The sequence below is a fragment of the Melospiza melodia genome, chromosome 6, assembly GCF_035770615.1.
Source record: "Melospiza melodia melodia isolate bMelMel2 chromosome 6, bMelMel2.pri, whole genome shotgun sequence".
Lineage (NCBI taxonomy): Eukaryota > Metazoa > Chordata > Aves > Passeriformes > Passerellidae > Melospiza > Melospiza melodia.
In genome coordinates this window covers 77,340,328-77,354,399 of record NC_086199.1, presented here as the reverse complement: position 1 = coordinate 77,354,399, position 14,072 = coordinate 77,340,328, and the positions used below count along the sequence as shown (strand labels likewise).

Here is a 14,072-nt window from a genome sequence, read left to right as displayed (position 1 = left end):
GTGTCCCCCCGACCCTGTGGGAAGCTCCCGCAGTCCTTCCATGAGACAGCGCCGGGAGCGCCCCATAAACCCCTCCACTCAGCAGCTCCATGCAAAAGGGAGCTGAGGCAAAGCCTCCCCCTAAAACAGCCTCGCCCCGGCAGGAGCCGGCCCCTCATCATCCTCACACTCACACCTGGGCTGCTCCGAGCCCTCATCATCCTCACAGCTCACACCTGGTGCTGATCTGAGCCCTCATCATCCTCACACTCACACCTGGGCTGCTCCGAGCCCCCATCACCGTCACACTCACACCTGGGGTGCTCCGAGCCCCCATCATATATTTTTCATATTTATAGTCGCATGTATATTTAGAATTTATATTACTGTATAATAAAAATTATATTATATATTGCATCTCTTCATGTTACTTACATAGGTTTCTATTTCTATTCATTGTTTGGTATTATATCTTTATATCTCTATATATTTATTATATATTTCTGTATGTCGATTTACATTTCTATAGTACTTATATTATTTAAAATAAAACCTCTGCCTCTAACGAAATAAAAAGCAAAGACAACCCTTTCTTTAAAACACATTTAAAATTTTAAAAATAATTTTGTTTGTCATAATTTTATTCACATCTATATTTGTAATTTTCATTTGTTATCTTTATAGATATTATATATATTGGAGAGAATACCTTTTTATATAATAATAGATATATTCTTTTGACACAATAGATTTCTTTTACTTATATTTATATGTATTAAATATTTATTGATATTGACATATATATATGATATATTTGGATTTCTAGTTTTATATTTTTTATGAAATCTCCAGCCTATACCCCAATAAAAGCCAAACTATCCCCAATTTATTTAAACTATATTTAAACATAAATCGTGTCACAGCTGCATTGCACAGCAGTGCCCCAAGCTAATCTGACACTTGTTCATCTCCTGGACCTGAATCTGAACCCGCTCACCTTGATCGCACCTGGCAGAACCATTTTCGTACCTTTTTCTGGCATGTCTTGTTTTTGTTTTTTTTTGTCTTGAGTTTTTGTGGCCTTTATTGCCTCTCTTTCTTGCCTTGTTTTTTGGGGCTTTTACTCCCTTTTTCCTTGATTTTTTTCTGGCACTTCTTGGGGTTTTTTCTTTGTTTCTTCTTGTCCATCTTGTTGGGTTTCTTTGGTTTTTCCTTGCCCCCCTTGGGGTTTTTTTTTCAGGTGTTTTGTTTTTTTTTTTTTTTTTTTCCTTGGATTTTCTTGGCCTTCTTTTTTTTCTTTTCTGGATTTTTTCTTCCCCATCTTGGTTTTTAGTTCTGATTTTATTTCTTGCCCATTTTGGGGTTTTTCTCTGGTCTGTTTTCAGGGATTTTTCTTGCCCATCTTGGGTACTTTTCTGTTTTGTTTTGTTTTTTTTTTTTTTTTTTTCTCTGCCTTTCTTACGGTTTTTTCTGGTTTATTTTTTTTTCTGGGATTTTTCTCGCCCATCTTGGGGGTTTATTCTAGGCTTTTTCATGCCCATCTTGGGGTTTTCTTCTGCGTTTTTTTCTTGCCCATCTTGTTCTTGTTTTTCGTTTTTTTTTTTTTTTTTTTTTTTTTTTTTTTTTTTGTCTTTATTTTGTTTTATTCCTGTTTTTATTTCTGTCGTATTTCTGGGATTTTTCTTGCTCATCTTGGATTTTTCGTGGAGGGGGGTTTCTCACCCATCCCGAGGTTTTTTTTTTTTATGTGGGTTTGTTTTTTTGTTGGTGTTTTTTTTTTTTTTTTTTTGGTTGGTTTTTTTTTTTCCCGTAGGTTTCTCCTTGCCCTCCTGGTTTTTGGGTTTTTTGTCTGTCTTCCTTCCTTCCTTCCTGTCCTTCCTTCTTTCTTCCTTTCATTTCCTTTCCTTATTTTCTTTTTTTCTTTTTCTTTCTTTCTTTCCCTGCATTTCTAATCTTGGTTTTCCTTTCTAGCTTTAGAATAAAAAAGCAGCAGTAGTAACTTTCAGGCTACCTGGGAGTAAAAAAAACTCCAAAACGAAAATGATTTAAAGAAAACGATTTATTCCCTGGGAGCCTGAAATTTTCTACTGCTGCACATGACATAGAGCTTTTATTCCCTCTTATAGATAGTCGATATTTTATACTTTATACAGCGCCCCCTGCCGTCTGCACAGGCGCACTGCATGCAGAGCGCTGCGGCGTCGTTCGGTTCTGTTTAATGAAACTCGGCTGAATTCGGCTTGGTTCGGCTCTTGGTCTAAACTCGTTTCAGTTCGGCTCTTCGGCTAAACTCGGTCGTATTCGGCACGTTGTCTAAATGCGGCTCAAGTCGGCTACACTCGGCTATCGGTTCCAGTCGGCTATCATCGGCTCTTGGTGTAAACTCGGCTGTTTTCGGCCGCACTGGGCTCTTCGGTTCAAGTCGGCTGTTTTCGGCCGCAGTCGGCTCTTCGGGGAAACTCGGCTGTTCCCGGCCGCAGTCGGCTCTTCGGGGAAACTCGGCTGTTTTCGGCCACACTCGGCTCTTCGGGGAAACTCGGCTGTTTTCGCCCACACTCGGCTCTTCGGCTCTTCGGAACTATTCGGCCCGGCTCGGCTCCCTCAGGGCGGGAAAGCGGACGTGAGAGGACCCCGGCACAGCGAGGCGTTTACCCAGATGCCTGTCACAAACCCGCCGAAATACGCCCGCCCGCGGCGCCCCTGAGCCCACAGCATGTCTCGAGTACACATGAAACGCCACAGAAAAATCCGTCGGGGCCGCCATGACGTCGGTATTCCGTGCAGGCAGTCCAGTTACACCCACCCGGTCCTCCACTTCCCCGCCCTTTTCGCCGCCATGCTGAGAAGGTCAACCAAAACTCCGCGACATCGGCCACGCGCCACTCCCAAGGTGGCGGCCTCTCGGTGCAGGGCTGCAGTACCGCGCTCTGCCCACAAGGCGGCAGCACTGCCGCCCGCCCCAGCCGGGGGCGCAGCGCGCCTCGGGGCTGCGGCAGCGAAGGCGGCAAAAAAGAACAGGGGCGACCCCCGCCGAAAACTGCTCTGAAATAAATGCCCCAAAACCGGGAAGAGGGGAAAAAAACTTCTGCCTCTAGCCTAATAGGATAAAAGACAAAACAAAACAAAACAAAACACAACACAAAAAAAAAAACCAAAAAAAAACAAAGAAAAAAAAAAAAAACAACAATTTCTTTAAAAAAATATTTAAATATTTTAAAAATATTTTTTCATATTGATATTCACATTTCTATTTACAATGTATATTGATGTACACTGTCCATTTACACATTTCTTTTTATAAATACATTTCTATTCGATATTGCATATATCCCTACAACTTAAATTTATTTGTATATTTTTATAAATATTTTTACATAGTAAGTATATATTTCTGTTACGATTTTTACTTCTGTAACACTTGGATTATTTAAAATAAAACCTTTGCCTCCATCCACATTAAAGCCAAAAAGAACCACTTTCTTCAAAACTCTATTTAAATATTTTTTTAAATTCTATTTTTCAGGTTCATATTCACATTTACATTTAAAATGTATACTTATGTATACTGTTATTTGTATTCTTCATTACATCTCTTCCTATTATTTGTATTTATTTATATTTTGTGTTTATATATATATTTATATCTTGATTGTATATCTCAATATTTAGAAATATATAACAATAATATCTACATTCATATTATTTAAAATAAAAACCCTGCCTCTAACACAAGAAGAATAAAAAAAAACCCAACCCTTTGTTTTAAACAATATTTAAATAGATTTTATCCTCATGTTCAATTTTTATATTCATATTTGTATTTATAATGTATATTAATGTCTATTGCTTACTTATACATTTATCTTTACCAATGTCAAGTTATAAATAAATTTATATTCTATATTACATCCGATGCGAGTAGGTATTTATATTTTTTATTTATTTTTATTCATATTTTTTATATTGATTTAATATTTCTGCGTCAAGATTTTTACTTCTGGAACACTTATTCAAAATAAAAACCCTGCCTCTACTTAAATAAAAGCCAAAACATTCCCTTTCTCTTAAACTATATTTACATATTTTTATATTCATATTCCCATTTATAATTTATATTGCCATATAATGTTATTTATATTCTATACTACAACTCTTCATATTACTTACATATATTTATATTTAAATTTATAGTCATAGTTTAGCAATTTCTCTTTATATATTTACTATATATTTCTATCTTAAGATCCACATTTCTATATTACTTATATTATTTAAAATAAAACTCCTGCCTCTAACCAAATAAAAACCAAGGACACCCCTTTATTTGAACCAGATTTAAAATTTAGGAAGTAAATTTATTTTTCAAAATTATAATGATATTTATATGGATATTTTTATTTATTTTATTCATAGATATTATATATATTAGAGAGAATATCTTCTAATATAATCATAGATATATATTTTCCGTATTATATATATTTTTACTTCTATTTATTTAAATTAAATATGTATAGATATTTGTATTTCTATACATATTTCTATATCTGAATTTATATTTTTTTTCTATCCTTTATTTAAAATTCCCAGCCTATAACCTAAAAAAAAAACCCCAATTTACTTTAACTCTATTTAAATATTTTTATATCTACAATCTATATTTATTTATCTTTGTGTATATATATATATATAAAATAGACTATCATTTATCTATATGATAATATGTTACAATTATATACTATGTATTTTAGTTTTATGTATGTATCTGTTATCTATATTTATGTTTACCACTCTAATGTTATATTTATTTTTAAATGTATATTTATTTCTGTTTTCATCTCTATATTAAACCATGTCAGTTCATTAACCCGACACACCAGAGCCACAACAATACTGTACCTTTGTCAGCACCGGCACGCAGCACACGCCCATCCCATCGCAGCACAGCAAAACAAAACCTATTTCTGTTACTAATGGAACAAACATCCCACAACGTCATTGAACCCTAATAAAAACTCAAATAAACCTAACTGTAAATAAATTTTAAATCCCACTATAAAGTAGCCCAAAACCTCCGCACATGCTCATCATAAACTTCCTCCTAAAATGATATCTCAAAAACCCCAAAAAACTCAAACACACCTTGAAAATGACACAACTGCTAATATAAAGTAACACCCAATAAAAATTAAATCAAACCAACTCACTAGACTCAAAACTGCACAACTGACCCTAAACATTACTAAAAAAAGTCCCCAAAGCTCTACCTTTATGCTAATGCACAAATAATAACCTATGATCTATCAAAGTTATTTGAAAAAATTAAAAAAAATAATTAAAACCATGAAAATAAAAAACCTAAACTATTAAAATACTAAAAAATATCACTACCTAAATTAAAAAACATATTGCCTATAAAAACCCACCATATAAATGCTCCTGTCCCAAAAAATAAAAATAAAAAAAACTATCCAACCAGAAAGAAATCAGAACTTAGGAACACCAAAACCATAATGTCCAAAAGGTCACACCACATCCCTTATCATACACCAACTACAAACAAGATAAAACAATACAATGAATTCTTAAAAACCACCTTAAAACCACTACACTGAAAAACATTTCAAAAATTAAAAACTGCATCTAACAAAAGCCATCTAATAAATTCACACCCAAAACTCCAGCAGCCCAGCTGGCCCTACCAAAGCTCTAGGTTTATACATACAGTAAACAAAACCAAAATCCCAGTAATACCCATCAGAAATCTATGAAAGAACCCTACTGAAATTAATCCTGCCTCAAATACAAACCAACCCATCCAGAAAGTCAGCTTCACTCAAAAAACAATTTACACAGAGTTAATAATACCAAGAAATAAAAAAACACACCATATACCACCAATGCATATCATAGTGAAGGAAAAAAAAAACACACTACATTTTTTCCTTTTTGTTTTTTAAACTAACTTCTTTTATTAGCTAGAACAAAAGCTTTTGCCAGGACTGTAGCAACAACAACAACTTCTTTTTCTTCTTCTCCTTCTGAAATGTCCCTTCTCACTCCCAAATTCCTTTCAACTCCTGAGTTTACATCCAAGCAAAAAGCAAAATTCGTGCACTCGTGCGTTCGCTGCTCCTGTCAGATTCTCTCTTTCCCTCCGCATCTTCTTACACTTTCAGTCCTCACGCTGTCCCGCCGTGATGAGTCTGACAGAAGAATTGGCACATGTTAACAGAGCATTTCCCTCCCTCCCTGTGCTTTCCTCAGCGCATTTCAATCCATCCCAGGCCTGCAGTGATGCACGCTCACCCCAAAGCTCACAGCAAGCATGCAGCAGCTCAGGCTCACTCGGCTCCAGGGCCCAGAGCCTGCAGGCCCTGCAGCTGCCACACGGATGGACCTGGTTCCCTCCCCGGGTGCCCAGAGGGAAACCTGAGGGCAGGCGTCCACCCCGAGGGGGCACCCGCAGCCCCGGGCAGGCATGGAGTCGCCGGCTGCTCTCTGGGGACGAGACCCTCCCTGCAGGCCACACTGCCTCGTCCTCTCCCTCCCTGGGGGACAGGCACCTCCAGGGTCTGTGACCAGCCCCCTTCCGTCAGCATCCAGGGGCTCTCTCAGAGCCAGAGGGCTCAATTCGTGGTGAGTACCGATGGCACACAAATGGCAGCCCGAGGAAATCGTGTTCTGGGCTCTAAGTGCTTGGGACAGGGTCTGATTTTTTGTTTTGTACTTGTATGATGATTAGTACAACAGGGCTCTGATGGATGACATGGCAACACAGAATTAAAAACTCCTCGACAGGATTACATCGACTTCTAGGAAAAGACAAAAGCTTAGGACCCTTCTGAAATCTACTTTTAATCCAAAGCACGGGGATTGTCAGCATGCTGCACCTTCCAGCTTTTCAAAGCAGCTTCCCTCTGAAGACCAGGAAACATTGATTTCTACAGAAACAATGGGCAACCCCCAGGCTAATCTCAGCACTACTGTTTAATAGGGGACCTGCCAGCGTGCCAGTCCAGCTTCAAGTGTGCTTTACTTCAGTCTAACATCCCCACACAATTCTTCTCACATCTTCCAACCCTGAAATCTTATTTTCCCCTAAAGCTTCTCTTCATTAGCAATTTCCAAGTAACATGGTATTTTTACAACATTCAAAAATGTCATGCTGGACTGTGCTAGAGAGTAATCTGCAAATATAAGCTTAGCAAAGTTTGAATTGACTTGTCCAGAGAAAAAACCTACAAGTGAACACCTACACCTGCCTACAAAGAGCTAACAAGCCCCTGGCAGCTGCCAGCATCAAAGCACAGCGGATGTCTCTAATACAGGGTAAGGATAACAATATCACCTTCTGTTCTCTCCAGCTTCTTTTCCCTGCAGTCATATTTTGCTTCTTATGATTTTTTTAGTCTCTGTATCTTCTTGGACAGCACCGAGCCCGACGACAAGGATACGAGAGTCTTTCCCTGCCGGACAGAGAGAACCAGGAAAACAGTTAAAATAAGAACAGGGCAGTTTGAAATTCGTACTTGCAACGAGAAGCAGCACCTAACCAACAGAACAAAAGTAAACAAAGCATGATACCTCCCTGGGGACAGAAGACTTATAAACTCTCCAGGATTCACAATTCTAGCGACCAACCCCTTCAGGACAGCAGCCAAGTGTCCCATGGGGTGGTGCTGCACCAAAGAACCATCTGAGAGGTTCCAAAGAGTGAAATGCACAATATTTTGCAAAGACAAAAAATCCTGCAAAATAACAAAAATACAATAGATGTAAACTACAGGGCAAGAGTACAAGTGTTACCTTTGGCAGCTGGAACCATCCAGGTGAGCACCTGATAACTGGATCCTCACCAGAGTTTGAACCCTTCAGGACACAGAAGGGTTTTCCCCAGAAATTTCACAGACTGAGTTTTGACAGAAGCACGCTCGCCGGATCCTCAGAAACGTCGCCCATTCTCCAGGCGTCTGGAGAGAACTGCAGATGGCTCTCACGTAGTTGGAGCTGGTTCTGTAAGGTCTCAGGGTGAATTTCACCAGATGCAACTGAATTGGGCAACTCCCAGTGAGACAGAGGGAACCCAAAGCTTGTTTTACCCAAACCTTGGGTAAGCACAGCTCCAGCAAATACTGAGGAAACAGACATAACAGGGTAAAAATAATAAAACTATTGCTTTTTCTTTAATCTTGCCTTTTTTTTTTTTATTCAGATGAGCAAAACAATGAAGGAGAAGGTGAAAAACTCACCATTACTGAACATTTCATCATCTGTAAGCTGAGCATCCTTAGCATAGAGGACTCTAGAGTTAAAATTCACTGATCCCTGGGAAATAAAACCAAATATATGACAAACAGTCAAACAGAAGGCGTAAAAATTTGTTTCCTCTACGGACTTTCAAGTACGTATCTTTGTATATATCCTACACATTACAACATACACTTTACACCATCTCCTAATATATAATAATTTACCTTTAAACTTTGATAGTATAGTGTGGAGAAATGGCTCCATGACAGAGGTCACGCAGACATTCGCTCGTTAGCCGACCAGGAGCTGGGAAAGTACCGAACACAGGTATTTTTGAGTTTTGCACCTGCAAGATAGCGTGTGCCTGGGCCTAGCTGGGTAGGATAACAAGTAGACAGAGAGACGTGGGAAATAGGGAATGTAGGCCCAAAGGAATGAGGAAGAGTTGATGGTATAGTTTAACCAATAGATCGCTTGGCTTACAGAATATTCATAAGCTTATTATGTGCTGTATAAGTGTCTGATACTCTCTGCAATAAACATAGCTTGCTGATCTCATATTGGGTGTCCGAGTCTTCCCTCACCCAAGAGTACAGCATAAAATTATTAACTAAAATTGGTGATCTATTATTATTAAGTTGTGCTTAAAGTTATTTTTGCTGTCATGTTCAAAACAATTTTTTTTTTTTTTACTGTAATGAATGAGCAATTGATCTCAAAGTCATCACAAGCCCATCAAAAAAACAAAGCTCTATTCACTGGGCAGGTCTGTGAGCTAGAGGGTAGTTAGGCTTGTACTTACCTCTTGCTCTTCATGAACCAATAAATCCTGTCAACAAAACCAGGATCTTTAGCCCACTCCTATTAAAGATTCTACAAGGATGATGGTTTGATTTGTGTTTAGAAGTTTAGATTTAAAATGGCCAGTTCAATGGATAAATAAAGACAGTTGAAGTAGTATTACTTTACTCTTATTATTATTATTATTGGTATTAGTATTATCAGCTACTGGAAGAAACAAACCAGTAGTATCTATACTTAATTACTTCTATTTCCAGAAAAAAATAAAGAAAAAGAACCAAACCAAAAAAAGTCACTTCCTACCTTTTGTATCTCAGGATGATGAATTTCTCTTGGGCACTTCTCCAATTTATCAAGACTCATAGCACTGAAAGGCAAACAAAACAGTGCTTTATAGAAGGCCAAGTGCACGTTTCAAGGCTGAACCACCAACTGATTGCAGTGACAGCAGTTACAACATGAATCAGTCCAAGGGCCGCTCTTAAATGGAATGGAATGTTTTGTGGAACTGCCATTTCTTTCCCAAAATACTAACTTCCAACACTTCCTAAACTTATTTTGCATTTTAAAAACAGAAATTAGTAAGACTCTGTGTGGACATCAGGTTTATTTCCTTCTAATGCACAGAGCTCTGTTCCATCATCCTTCACTTTGGCTCTACACAGAATCATGGTGAGCTTTTTAGGAGTGCTCAATAATCAATTCTATTTCTTTTCCTAGTTCTCTCTCTTCTTCAATAATTAAAGGCAAGTCAAATGAAAAATGACAAGTTCAGCATCAGAGTCACACTTTTCCCCTTTGTCTGCTCAAGAACAGGCTTTAAATCCACTTATTGCTGCCTTCAACGATTCAGACTTGCAAAACCATTCTTACATGTTTTACAGGTTTATCATAAAACCCACAGAACACAAGCTCTGAATTACAGGAAAAGGTACACAGGCAAATATCTAAACTGATTACTTATTTGAAAACACATACCTTAATTCAGATTTCACCCAGAATGTTTCTGTGGGACACTAAGGGAGACATATTTTGTGAGTACCCTGTAAACGAGAAAAGCTAGCATAGATTACAGGACATACCCACTTTTTCTGCATATTCAAATAGAATTATTAATAAAAACAATTAAGTTTAAAAAGAAGGAAGATAACCAAGGTAATTTTACTCAGCTATATTTACTCCCAATTTAGAGAAAAAAAAAAAGGCCCGGGTGCTGCAAAGAAAAAAAAAGTGAACCACAAACGCTTACAGTAGAATTTTAAAACAATCGCTTGGATAAAAGAATCTTATGGAACGTGAAGTAGAAAAAAAGTGAAACCACTATCAGACCTGCCTATTTTCTCACCAGTGTACAAGAAAATCCTAAAAGCAGTATGAAGTCACTGCCTAAAACCGGTCATGGGATGTAACCAAGAACAATTTAGACATTTGCTAATCTAGACAGAAACCTTTTCTGGATGCTAGTGTCAAATCACAAGTTTTGTCTCTCAGAAGCTCGACAATGCTGGAAAGCATTTTCCCCGGGGCTCGGGAGGGCAGGGGCGGAAGGGGGGGTGACTTTGCAGCTCGCACCTGTGCCATCCGAAGCACACAGCCCGGCCGCTCCCTGCGCTGGGCATTCTCCCGGCCATCTCTGGCTTTACCGCCCAGCGCCGCTCCATCCGCTGTCACGGCACAAAGAGCCACGAGCACTAACGCAGGCAGCAGCCCCGTCATGCCGGCGATACCGCAGCGCTCCCTGCTCGCAGCGTCCAACACGGGCGGAGCCGCCTCCGCCCGCAGCACCGGCAGCAGCCCGAGGGAGACGGCTGCAGCTCGGGGGCTCCTCCGGCGCATCCGCCAGCCCGAGGGCGGCCGCCCCACCGGGACCGCGGGAGCGCCCGGCGCCGCTCGCCCGGGGCGGCTCCCGCAGCTCCCGGCCCGCGGCAGCAAAGCACCGCCTCGCCCTCCGCCATCGGCGGGCGGCAGCGCCCCCGCCCCCGGCACCGCTGAGTGCGGCCGAGGAACCGGGCGGACGCTCCTTCCGCGCTGCGCAGCTGCCCGCACACAGCCCCGCGCGGCCGCCTGGCACGCCAGCCACTCATGTGCCGCGTCGGCCGTTGCGTCACACGCCGCGCCAGCAGCAGGGCCTGCCGGGAGTTGTAGTCTCGGGCTGACAGCCACAGCTCCGTCCCCGGGGAGCCACCGGCAGCTGCAGTCCCTCCTGGGCATCAAACGGGTCCTTCGCCCCACGGCGGGGAAGCACCTGAGGCAGCACCGCTCCTCCCCAATGCCCGCTCTTTTTCCCTCCAACTCTTTTTACTTTTTTCACTCGGTTTTTTTTTTCACCACTTCCCTTCCCTCTTGCTCTCCTGCTTCCTTTCCTTTCCTTTCCTTTCCTTTCCTTTCCTTTCCATTCCTTTCCTTTCCTTTCCTTTCCTTTCCTTTCCTTTCCTTTCCTTTCCTTTCCTTTCCTTTCCTTTCCTTTCCTTTCCTTTCCTTTCCTTTCCTTTCCTTTCCTTTCCTTTCCTTTCCTTTCCCCTTCCCCTTCCACTTCCACTTCCACTTCCACTTCCACTTCCCCTTTCTTGTATTTCTAATCTTGGTTTACCTTTCCACCTTTAGAATAAAAAAGCAGCAGTTCTGTGTCACGTACAGCAGTAGAAACTTTCAGGCTACCCGGGAGTAAAAAAAAAAACTCCAAAACGAAAATGATTTAAAGAAAACTATTTATTCCCTGGGAGCCTGAAATTTTCTACTGCTGCACGTGACACAGAGCTTTTATTCCTTCTTATAGATAGTTGATATTTTATATAAATTTATAGTTTATATTGATGCATTATATTAATAACTATATATATTATGCACCTTGTTCAAAAAATATACGGGAATTATTTTTAAAATTATTTACCATATCTACTGCTACAACTTATTTTTCCTTATATTTCTAATTTTTATATAAATCTTTAATGTGTTTATGATATATTTCTATGCTTGTATTTCTACCTTTATATTATTTGTATTTGTAATTTTTACACGAAAACCCCTGCTTTGGCAAAGAAAAAACAAAACCATCCATTATTTTAAACTACCTAAATTTTTTTTATATTTATATTTATCATAATATACAACACATGATAGATATAGATAGATAGATACATATATCACATCCATATTTATATCTATTTTATATCCATTTCCTATAATATATTTAATAAAATATATGCAGTATTACGTGTATTATATACTTTACAATTCATGTTATTTTACATTTACAATTTATTATTAATTTTTTATATATCTGCATATAGTTGCAATACATTTATATATTTGTATTTTTGTTTGGGTTGTATTTACATTTATATTCTCTATTCATATATCTATAAACATACACAATACTCTATTAAAATTAGAGTAACTTATTGTAACATATAATGACTTATGTTACATGTTAAATTTCAAAAATTGACCGAATATATAAAAATAAAATTGGCCCATTCCCATTGCTACACATCTATTTCTTTTGTTTCAATATAGTTAGAGTCATAATTGCATATTTAAAATCCAATTCCTAAATGAAATGACAGAACAAACAGCATCAAATTCCCCCCAATATCTTCCAAAAACATCAAGAGACCTCCAACAGCCAAACAAGTGTCAGCAAAAAAACAAAGAACACTCTTTTCAATAACAATTCTCATCACGACAGAAAAATGGAACCAAAATAAAAGAAAATCCTCTAGAAACACACACAGCAAATTACAAAAAGTACTAAAAAAATGTCAAACCAATCTACTAAACTCAAGCCAGTGCCACTCACCCTGAACAACATTACTAAAAACAAACAAAAAAAAAAACCAAAATTCTACTTCTACACTAACTCAAAGAATAAACAATCCTCTGTAAAAATAATTTTAAAACCTGAACTAATTAACAAAATGGGAAAACATCTCAACCACTAAAAACTAAGAAATTACCTACCCAAATAAATAAATACCTTAAAAACCCACCATATAAATACCCATGTTCCCAAAAAAAACCCTGATAAACAATACTCAAATACATTAAAAGACAACAACAACAACAAAAAAGGAAAATAAAGAAACCAACAACAAGAATAATACCAAAAACCAGATAAATCTGCAACAAAAAAATTATTCCCCACTGAATAAACCCATAGTGCCTCAAGCTATCAAAATAAAAATACCACCTAGAAACAAACACAAAGACTAAAGACAAACGTAACCATAAACAATGTCCCCCAAATTACCCGTAACCATAAAACATACACTACAATCAAACAAACCAAACAAATAAAAGCCCTGGAAGATGATAAACACACATGCAATTATCGAGATTAAAAACCCGCTGCTATGAACGACAGGACGCTTCCCCAAGCCGCCCAAAACAAACACTACACACTCACGCTAATAAAAGCCACCGCAACAGAATTAAAATGCAAACCGCTGCTTCGCACTACGACCCGTAAAAACCATTGTGCGCCCTTCTAAACATAACACCCCGCCAAAAAAATATATATCCTACTACAAAACCCAATCCAAAACGAACCTTTATCATCCCTACCGGCACCGAGAACCGTGCCGCTCAGGAAGAACACCATACCCCTTAGCGGACAGCCGCTGCAAACCGAACCCAGCGATGCCATCAACGCCTCCAAAGCGCCTCCGAGCCACGGCACCGCCGAACGTGGAGCGGCCGAACCCCACGCTCGCTGCCGGCCCCGGACGGAGCGCGGCTCCCGGCAGGAAAGCGGCTCCTGCGGCGGCTGCTCCGGCACGCGGGGCCGGCGCCGTCCCGGGGAGCCCCGCCCGCTGCCCCTGCCCGGCGGGGCCGGCACCGGGCCCGGGGCTACCGGCGGCGCCCGAGCCCCGCGCCCGGAGCGGACGGAGCGGCCGGCACCGCCCGGGCCGGCGCAGCAGCGCCCGCGCCGCCTCTGCCGCCCTTGGCCGGCCCGGCCCGGCTCCGCTCGGCTCCGCACGGCTCGCACTGGCGCGGCTCCGCCACTGCCGCCCTCGGCCGGCCCGGCCGCGCCGAATCCC

General features: G+C 40.1%; 1 long non-coding RNA gene across 2 annotated transcripts; it reads right to left on the bottom strand.

Annotated features, from left to right (window-relative positions):
- Positions 1-5,901: 5,901 nt before the first annotated feature.
- Positions 5,902-13,769, bottom strand: LOC134419710 (uncharacterized). 2 transcript variants are annotated; one of them, XR_010028117.1, is made up of 8 exons: positions 13,636-13,769; positions 10,012-10,076; positions 9,337-9,400; positions 8,457-9,061; positions 8,232-8,307; positions 7,789-8,114; positions 7,331-7,448; positions 5,903-6,185 (listed from the first exon to the last, which is right to left on the bottom strand). It is a non-coding gene; the product is annotated as an uncharacterized LOC134419710 (long non-coding RNA). The 2 variants fall into 2 exon arrangements; XR_010028116.1 differs by having other exon boundaries at positions 5,902-6,185; positions 8,457-9,400.
- Between the last annotated feature and the right edge of the window lie 303 nt (positions 13,770-14,072).